This window comes from Crocuta crocuta, unplaced genomic scaffold (assembly GCF_008692635.1).
Source record: "Crocuta crocuta isolate KB4526 unplaced genomic scaffold, BGI_CrCroc_1.0 scaffold12, whole genome shotgun sequence".
In the NCBI taxonomy this organism is placed as follows: Eukaryota; Metazoa; Chordata; class Mammalia; order Carnivora; family Hyaenidae; genus Crocuta; species Crocuta crocuta.
In genome coordinates, this window is record NW_027528612.1 from 358413 (window position 1) to 367384 (window position 8972).

An 8972-nucleotide genomic window follows, 5' to 3' on the forward strand; every position below is an offset into this window, starting at 1 on the left:
GAGGAAGAGGGAGAGGGAGAGGGAGAGGGAGAGGGAGAGAGAATGAATCCCAAGCAGGCTCCATGCCCAATGCTGAGCACAACACAGGGACTCCATCTAACGACTGTGAGATCATGACCAGAGTCGAAGTCAAGATTCAGATGCTTAACTGACCAGGCTCCCTGGCATCCCAATAATCTTTTTTTTTTTTTTTTATTGACATGAAAACAAACATCCTAAGCTGTACACCGTATTGGTAAAATGTATACAAATTTTCATACATATTAATTATAAAGATGTATGTGTACCAAATACATGTATGAGCACATAAATGACAAATATGTTAGATCAGTATTAGTTGGATTTCACTTTATATATTTTTAAAAAGTAAAATATTTAGTGGGGATATAATTTGGTAAAACCCAAGCTGTGAATGGGAATGCAAATAACTATTATATTATCTAACTATTTCACTTTTAGATAAGTATCCAAGATAAGTAAAAGGATATACATATAAGTATGCGTACTTGAATATTCCTAGCAGTTTTATTTATAATAGCTTCATACTGGAAGTAACCCAAATTGTTGTCAACCAATGAACGAATAAATATACTGTAGTACATCCACACAGTGGAATACTACCCATCAATAAAAATAATTGAACTATTAATATAGACAATCAACAAGGATAAATTTCAAATTAATTATTCCAAGTGGAAGAAGCAGAGGAAAAGAAAAGGCAATACTGTATGATACTAAGTCTATAAATTCTATAAGTTGCAGAGGCACCAGGGTGGCTCAGTCCATGGTGTCTGACTTAGATTCAGGCCATGATCTGATGGCTCATAAGTTTGAGCTCCTATCAGGCTCCCTGCTGTCAGTGCAGAGCCTGCCTGGGATCCTCTGTCCCCTTCTCTCTCTCTCTGCCCCTTCCCACTTCATGTGCTCTCACTCTGTCTCTCTTAAAAACTGCAAACGAATCTAAAGTGACAGCAGATCAGTTGTTGCTGGTGCTGATGCTAGAGGTGGAATAGAGGGGTGAGAACAGAGAAGGACATGAGGAAGACGTGAGGGAGAGTTTCTAAAGGTCATGAGAAAACCGCTATGGATGATGGATATATTCATTGTTTGGATGTAGGTGATTGTTTCAATGTATAATACTTACATGAAAATCTACTGAGGTGTATATTCTAAATATATACAAATTGTACATCAACACTTCATTAAGTTATTAAAAAAATATGTTGAACTGGGCCTAAATGCCAACCCTTCCCACCTACTTCTCAGACAGAAATTAATCCAAAGTCACTTATTCAAGAAAGCCAGAACTTTATACAACTGACAGTTGTGTACTCTTTTGTAGTCACCTAAAATTGTTAAAGTCTCTGAATCATCTCCGAAGTGCTTAAGATGAAGTCTGGGCAGCTACCCTACAAAACCCCAGTGGCTTTCCTCGACTAGTTCTGTTTCACTTCACAAGGACAGCTGACCATGCTGGGTGCCATGCAGACCATTCTTGCACAGTACTGAGTCTCCAGGTAAGAGATTCCACTTCCCCACTGACGCATATGGCACTGGCTGTCCTAGGCAGAATGTGACTACAGGAAGGAAAAACCATTTCAACTGTTTCAAGCCGAAAATAATTTATTATCAAAGGATCAGATATTACCAACATTATCAGAAGAACTACATGGGTGGATTCTAGACTAAACCTATCCAAGAAAGTAGGAATCGGGAAACTATCCCTGGCCCTGGGACTCCTGATTTCAATTACATGATGTGTAGGGATGAGCCACAGATCAGATGAACACTGTCTGCACCAACTCAAAGACTTTCAACATCAGCAAAGCCAGTGATAGCACCCTGGAAAACTGGTGTAAAAACCCCTAATATCTTCAATGCCTGCAAATGAGCAGAGAGGAAAAAAAAAGTACAGCAAGATAGCCTTGCCTCATTCTGCCTTACAGAATTGTTTATAGTTATACCTAACTCATTTTAATATCTCTGGATATTTCCCAGATTCTGGGAAATGTAATCTAACCCATGTAGTATAGAAAATTATATCATAGTAGAAAGATTTGTGGATGCTGAGTGCCATTCACCATGCCCACTAAATTATCCATTTCTACCAGCTATCAGTCAGAGTCTCAGTTTTGCATAAGTGGGAGCTGTGCTATCAGGCATGGGTGAATTGTAGAAGTTGCACTAGGAGAGAAAATACTATCTTCCACTTCAGTCTCAATATTTTTTCCACAAGAATACCAAAGCAGTACTGCTTGTGATGGTATGCCTTATGGGTTTTTTTGTTTTTTTTGTGTTTTTGTTTTTTTTTTTTTTTTTTTTTNAATTATCCATTTCTACCAGCTATCAGTCAGAGTCTCAGTTTTGCATAAGTGGGAGCTGTGCTATCAGGCATGGGTGAATTGTAGAAGTTGCACTAGGAGAGAAAATACTATCTTCCACTTCAGTCTCAATATTTTTTCCACAAGAATACCAAAGCAGTACTGCTTGTGATGGTATGCCTTATGGGTTTTTTTGTTTTTTTTGTGTTTTTGTTTTTTTATTTTTTTTGTCTTACAGGATTTTTAATGAAGCAGTACTATTAAAATAATTTCACTTATATTTTACCCTGTTAATCCACAATATAAATATGACTCTAAGAAGAGAGGGATATGGAACTTAGAGAAATCTTTTTTAATAATTTTTTAAATGTTTATTTTTGCAAGGCAGAGAGAGACAAAGCATAAGCAGGGGAGGCGCAGAGAGAGCAAGAGTCACAGAAATTGAAGCAAGCTCCAGGCTCCCAGCCGTCAGCATAGAGCTCGACATGGGGCTTGAACGCATAAACTGTGAGATCATGACCGGAGATGAAATTGTATGCTTAACCAAGTGAGCCACCTAAGCGCCCCTGGAACTTAGAGAAATATTAATGATAAACTCCATCCTGTACTCTGACTTTCCCCCAAACAATGCAAGTTTTATCAGTGATTCATATTTCTCTGTTTAGCATATTTATTATATTTAACTCTTGGTTATGCTAGAATGAATTGTCATCTCTCATGGAAATCTATCTTAAGGAGTTTGGTGGACGACGTGTCCTAAAATGATGCAACAACCCCCATTCCATGTGCTCTTTTGCAATGTTACCCTGATGTTGTCTAATCAAGAGGTGAAGTCTATTTCATCTCCTTTTGAATCTGAGTCACCTTGTGACTACTAGGACCAAAAGAATTAAAAGGAAGTACATTCTGGGACTTTTACGAATAAGCATTAAAAATGCTTGGTAGTGTCCACCTTGGTGCTCTGGAGGTAGCATGTGAGAAACTGTGAGACCATCATGCTGTGTGAAAGCTCAAGCTAGCCACATAGGGAGGCCATGTGGAAAAAGAGAAAGAGATGTCTGACCAGCCCTGAACTGCTCTGGTCATTTCAGGTAAGTAAAAAATAGGCGAGTAATGAAATCACCTTGAAAATTTCAGCCTTCTATGTCAGCCCAGTGTCAACTCATATGGAGTAGAAAAGCTGTCCCTAGGAAACAGCACTCAATATAGTGTAGGTGCCTGACATTATGCATTTGATTGCCAGGTATCAGCTTCAAAGACATCCATCCTGAATAAGAATACTGCCTGCTGTGTGATACAGCTACTAGCTAAATATCCAGATAAGAAATTAGGCTGTCTCCACCCACGAAGTCCCCTCTTTCTGAAAGCCTTAGAAAATCTAGAGTGACCCTGCTTCTTCCTTTCGAATGTCCTAATTCCCACTCTTCCACTTTATATTAGCCAATAAAGACTGAACTTGTGGGGCACCTGGGTGGCTCAGTTGGTTAAGCATTCAATTCTGGATTTTGGCTCAGGTCATGATCTCACAGCATTCGTGGGTACAAGCCCTGAGTCTGGGTTGTCAGTGCAGAGCCTGCTTGGGATTCTCTCTCCCTGTCTCTCCCTGTGCCCTGCTTGTGCGCGCGCTCTCTCTCTCTCAAAATAAATAAATAAACATTTAAAAAAAAAACAAAAAATAAAAACAGGATTACATTTCAGATATTTTAACCTTTAGCTTAAAATGTATTTTTTAAATATTTTTATGTATTTATTTTATTTTTAGAGAGGCAGAGAAGGAGTGGGAGAGGGGTAGAGACAGGGAGACACAGAATCTGAAGCAGGCTCCAGGCTCTGGGATGTCAGCACAGAGCCTGACGCAGGGCTCGAACCACAAACTGTGAGATCATGACCTGAGCCGAAGTCAGACACTTAACCAACTAAGCTACCCGGGCACCCCTAAAATATATTCTAAAAACATTGCATTATGAATTATGATATTTTAAGCATGTTTTTAATGCTCTGCATATTACTGAAATTCTGATATTTCTTATCTGAATATTTTACTGTTTTAATTTTTTGGTTTTCTAAGGATACTATCAAATTTTATAATTAAGAATCAAATGTGGTTTGCAATTTCTATTAATACCATTACATAAAGTTAAGAAGATAGTCTATATTTCACTTCAGTTGTATCTTCAGATAAATACAATTAGCTATTTATAAGATAAGTAGTCTCCAGTTGCCTGAAGAAAAGGAGAGGGTGAAGTACTTGATCAAAATTAGGCTTCCTTGCAACTAGCAATTCTAGGAAAATGAAAAGGTATGGTCACATACTCAAACTTCATTTTAAAATCATTTATAACCATGTTGGTGGAAATTCACTAAGTCATGTGGAAATATAATGAATTCTAGGAGCAAGTGCGCGTGTGCATGCGTGTGCGTGTGTGTGTGTGTGTGTGAGAAATTCTATGTATGTTTTAATATTTTAAAGTCAGTAGGAGAAGAATGGTCAATTGTGAATAAATATAACCACAGCCCCTCTCACTGAGGGGTCTCTTGATCACAGAAGTCGGCTAAGTCAGAGTAAGGACTGGAACCCTTGGGGCTGACAGAGAAGCATGAGCTTTCACTTTTCTTAGGATCTTTTACGAAGAAAGCCTCCTGAGCACAAACTGACTTGTGTCGGCAGTGAGTTTCTGAATCCTGACAAGACAGGAATGAATATCTTTCTTTGGATTTACTCTCTTCTGTCATGTCAGGGGGGAAAAATACTGTGTTAGCCCCAAGAATAAAGTTACCAAACAGTACTAAATTCCCCAAGGAAAGAAGCTGTTCCTGGGGAAAGTCTGTAACAGTTAATTGGAGCACTTTTGACCAGACTCTCTCTCATTATGGTCTCAGTGCTCTGAGAGCCCTTTGAAAAACATATTAATGCTCCAGGCCACTCCCTTCCCCTCCCTATAGATAAGGCTGGCTAGTGTAGAATAATCTTTGAAGGGCAGCTTCAGCTAAAAGTGCTTCTAATTTATAGGGCAGAGCTAGGAGGGAATGAACTCTGAGGCCAGGAAAAGAGAGCAAATGTGGAGGGGAAATTAGGCAAGGATGCTGCAGAGGAATTCAACATCACACGTTTCTTATCTGGGCTTATTAAAACTCTGCCCAACTGTAGCTCACATTTTCTAAAATAAATATGTTATTAAGATAGCATTCAGAAAGCAACAATAATGAATATATGTGAAAATGGACCTTTAGATCACAAATTCTAAGCAAATCAAGAAAGCAGCTAATTACTGTTGCTTCTTAATTACTGTCCTTCCATTCATTCTCTCTAATCTTTGCTCCAAAGCTGTTAGGCTAATGCTCTCTCCTCTGAACTCTAAGACAACCCATTTCTAGGAGAGACTTCATAACAGTTTTTTTGAAGATTTAGGAAATGTAGGACTTTATCCAAAAGACATATTCATTGTCCACCTTATTTAAATCCTACAATTTTGAAAGGGCTCATGCTATTGCGGAACTGTTCTAGTCCCACGGTGAGAGATGTACTGATGTTTTGTACTTTAAAATACACCACTTTCAATGGAGAACATCACTACCCTCCGCAGATTTATCCCAACCTCTTCCCAGTCAGTGGGAGACTTCTTCATTCCATGGATTTTGTGGCTTGTGTCTATTCTTTTTTTTTTTTTTTTTTCTAGTAGGGTAGAATCTTAAGTTTGTCTAAATTACAAGTAAAATATTAAAACAACTCAATATTGTTCTGTATGCAGTGCTTATTTAAATCTTTTAAAATGATTTCTTAATTCAATACAGGTATGGAATAGTCATGTATACAGAACCACACTGCTAGTTGCAACATTTTTTTAAAAAGCCTATTTAGAAGGATTCAAAACTCTTGGACAAAGTATAAAGAATTTATTAGGTCATAGGCTTAAAACAGGCAAGTTGCATATGACCTACATATCACTGAAGATAGATGCTTAATTTAATCAGAAAACATGTGTTTAGATTGAAACATAAAATTTAAGTAGAAATAATTAGAAACCCTACTTCTCTAATTAAACATTAGAAGATTGTTTTAATAACAAAATAGCAAAGTTTTAAAGGGAAACATTTGACGAATTAAAATTGAAACGGAATAATCACGGCCTTTTAAATAATATAAATGATAAAATATTCACAGAAGTAAGCATAATGTAGGTTGTTTTATTTTAACTTGTTTCCCAAAACTGACTTATCCTAACTTTCAATTCACTTTTTATCCTTTTAGCACTGCAGTTTATATCATTAAAGACTTTATTCACCTATAATTCTGATAGAGTATCTCATAAAAAACATGTACACTTAAAAAGACTACACTTTCATTAAATAACGTTTAAGTTAAGGAAATTAAACTGAGGTTTGATGACTTGTTTTCCCCAAAAAGACTTTTATGAAGGAACTAATTCACACTTATTTACATTCATTTTCTTAAAATATAACTTACCTTGCCATGATGAAATTTTAAGCAGTACTTGAAAAGAATCTCATTATTGACACAGTACTTTTAGACCAGTTAGTTTCATGATTTCTCTTTTAATAGACATCTTTACATATTTAAATGAAAGCAACTTTATATCCTTACTCCATATGTAGCAATAAATAAAACACATATTTATCTGATTCTACAGAATGTCAATATTTTTTTACACTGATCCGTTAATAAGCTGGAAAATATTTAATAGCCAACATTCAAAGAAGTTAAGAAAAAATAAAGGCCTGATATTTTAACATTTGCCAATTTCTATGGTGTAAAAACTTCCACAACGGTTGCTTTCAAGCTACAACCTGAAATTGTCAAATATGTAGTTTGTAAAAATATCATCATAATTGTATCTGCTAATCTGATCTGAGCTGGTTTCCACACAATACCTAGTAAGTCTTTAATCAAAGACTTTTAAAACAATTCCATGTTTACTATGTCTGCTTCTACTATTGGGAATTTCTAGGGTTATTTATCATTTTATGATGTTTGCAGTAATAATCATTCAAGAAACAATAAGAAATAATTATCACAGAGGAACCAATCAGGCTAGACAATAGAGGTAGCAAACCAAATAATATCATTTTAAGGTTGCTGCTTTACTTGTATCTGTCTCTGCATTTTAGTCTTATAATTTTTTATCATGTTTTGACCATTTCAGATTGTATCTTGAGGTCACTGAAGGCACTCATACATGTCAAAAGTACCAGATAGGTGTTATTATTCAGTACTTAATAAATTTTTAGCGTATGAACTTCAGTAATAACCCACTCTGTGGAAAATTATATTTGTTACTGAAATAGTGAAAAATAGCTGAAAATGAATATTCATCATTCTCAGTTTACTTCTGATTCTACAATGTTACAAATATGTCACTCCAGAAGCTATGGAACAAAGTTTATTAACCTAATTTCATCATAACCAAAGACTAATAAAAATGTAAATGCCAAATATAGGCTAGTGGCATTCTTATTTTACAGTAATACATTTAAAGACATACTTTGTGTGCATATTTTTTGTGTACACACACACACACACACACACTTTAATTATGGTCAAACCATAAAATCACATTTCAGAATTTCACATCATATGGCATTCTTTTGCATTCATATATACTAATTTGCATATTCTTATACTTCTCTTGTTTGAAAATAGCTCATGAATTATGGTTTCCTCCCACCTTAGTACCTCAAACATTCAAAGATCCACAAGTTAGTCCTCATCCTAGAAATTTTTGCATAACTTTCCAGACCAGACCATTGTGTAGAGGTCTTGCCCTGATATTAAGATTTGATCTCAGTTCAAATACCTTGATCTATACTTTACTGAAGTTGTAACTGGAGCAATTTTCTACTGATTGTAAGACGTAATCAATTTCTTTTACCTCAGTTCTGTTCACTGGTACCACTGTCATTGGTAAACCATGTTGAGGGCCAGTAGAGTTAAGGATTCCTGAGAAGTGGGGCCAGATAGTAGACCTGACACACATCTCTGAGCATACACACTGAGCAAAGCTTGATTTGTTTTCCTTTGGAAATCAAAATAACTGAAATTCTACTTTAAAAAAAAATCACTCCACTGACCTTGAGAAAGCTGTCAAACATGGAAGGAACTTCTTCTTTTCTACAAAAAAAAGAAATGAAACAAAATGACAGGTGCCAAGTATCTTCAAATAATAAAATACATTTACAAATTTTTGAAGCTTTTTCTCCTTTCAAAGTTTGCCAAGATATGTTACTTCATTTCACTGTTTGGCAGGTGGACATCCTTCAGCAATATGTTGGAGGGTAGAAGATATTTCCTGAACTATTGTTTGCATTCAAGAAGCTCTGCCAGGAATGAAGTTTTTCTCCAGCAAGCTGATGTTTTAAGGCAGCATTTCTGAGTATTAGCTTAAATTATTTCAGGGATACTTTGAAAATTTTTAAAAATCAAAATGGATCAAGACCAATTTAATATAAAAATGCAAAAGTAAACAATGATCCAATAGAAATAAATTTAACTAGGAATAGTTTTTAAAAAACCATATAGTTTTAACCTTTTGCCTGATAACTGATACATATCTAAAAATATGCTATCATTCAATAAATTCTAAATAAGCATTTACATCTATAAATGAAGACACAGAATAAAAAAGGAAAACACAC

General features: G+C 35.7%; 1 long non-coding RNA gene across 1 annotated transcript in view; it reads right to left on the reverse strand.

The window, feature by feature from the left end:
• Positions 1-8449, reverse strand: part of LOC144224105 (uncharacterized) — a 323964-nt gene extending 315515 nt beyond the window's left edge. The window contains exon 1 of the long non-coding RNA XR_013332910.1: positions 8409-8449. This is a non-coding gene — a long non-coding RNA (uncharacterized LOC144224105). The remainder of the gene's footprint in view (positions 1-8408) is intronic.
• Between the last annotated feature and the right edge of the window lie 523 nt (positions 8450-8972).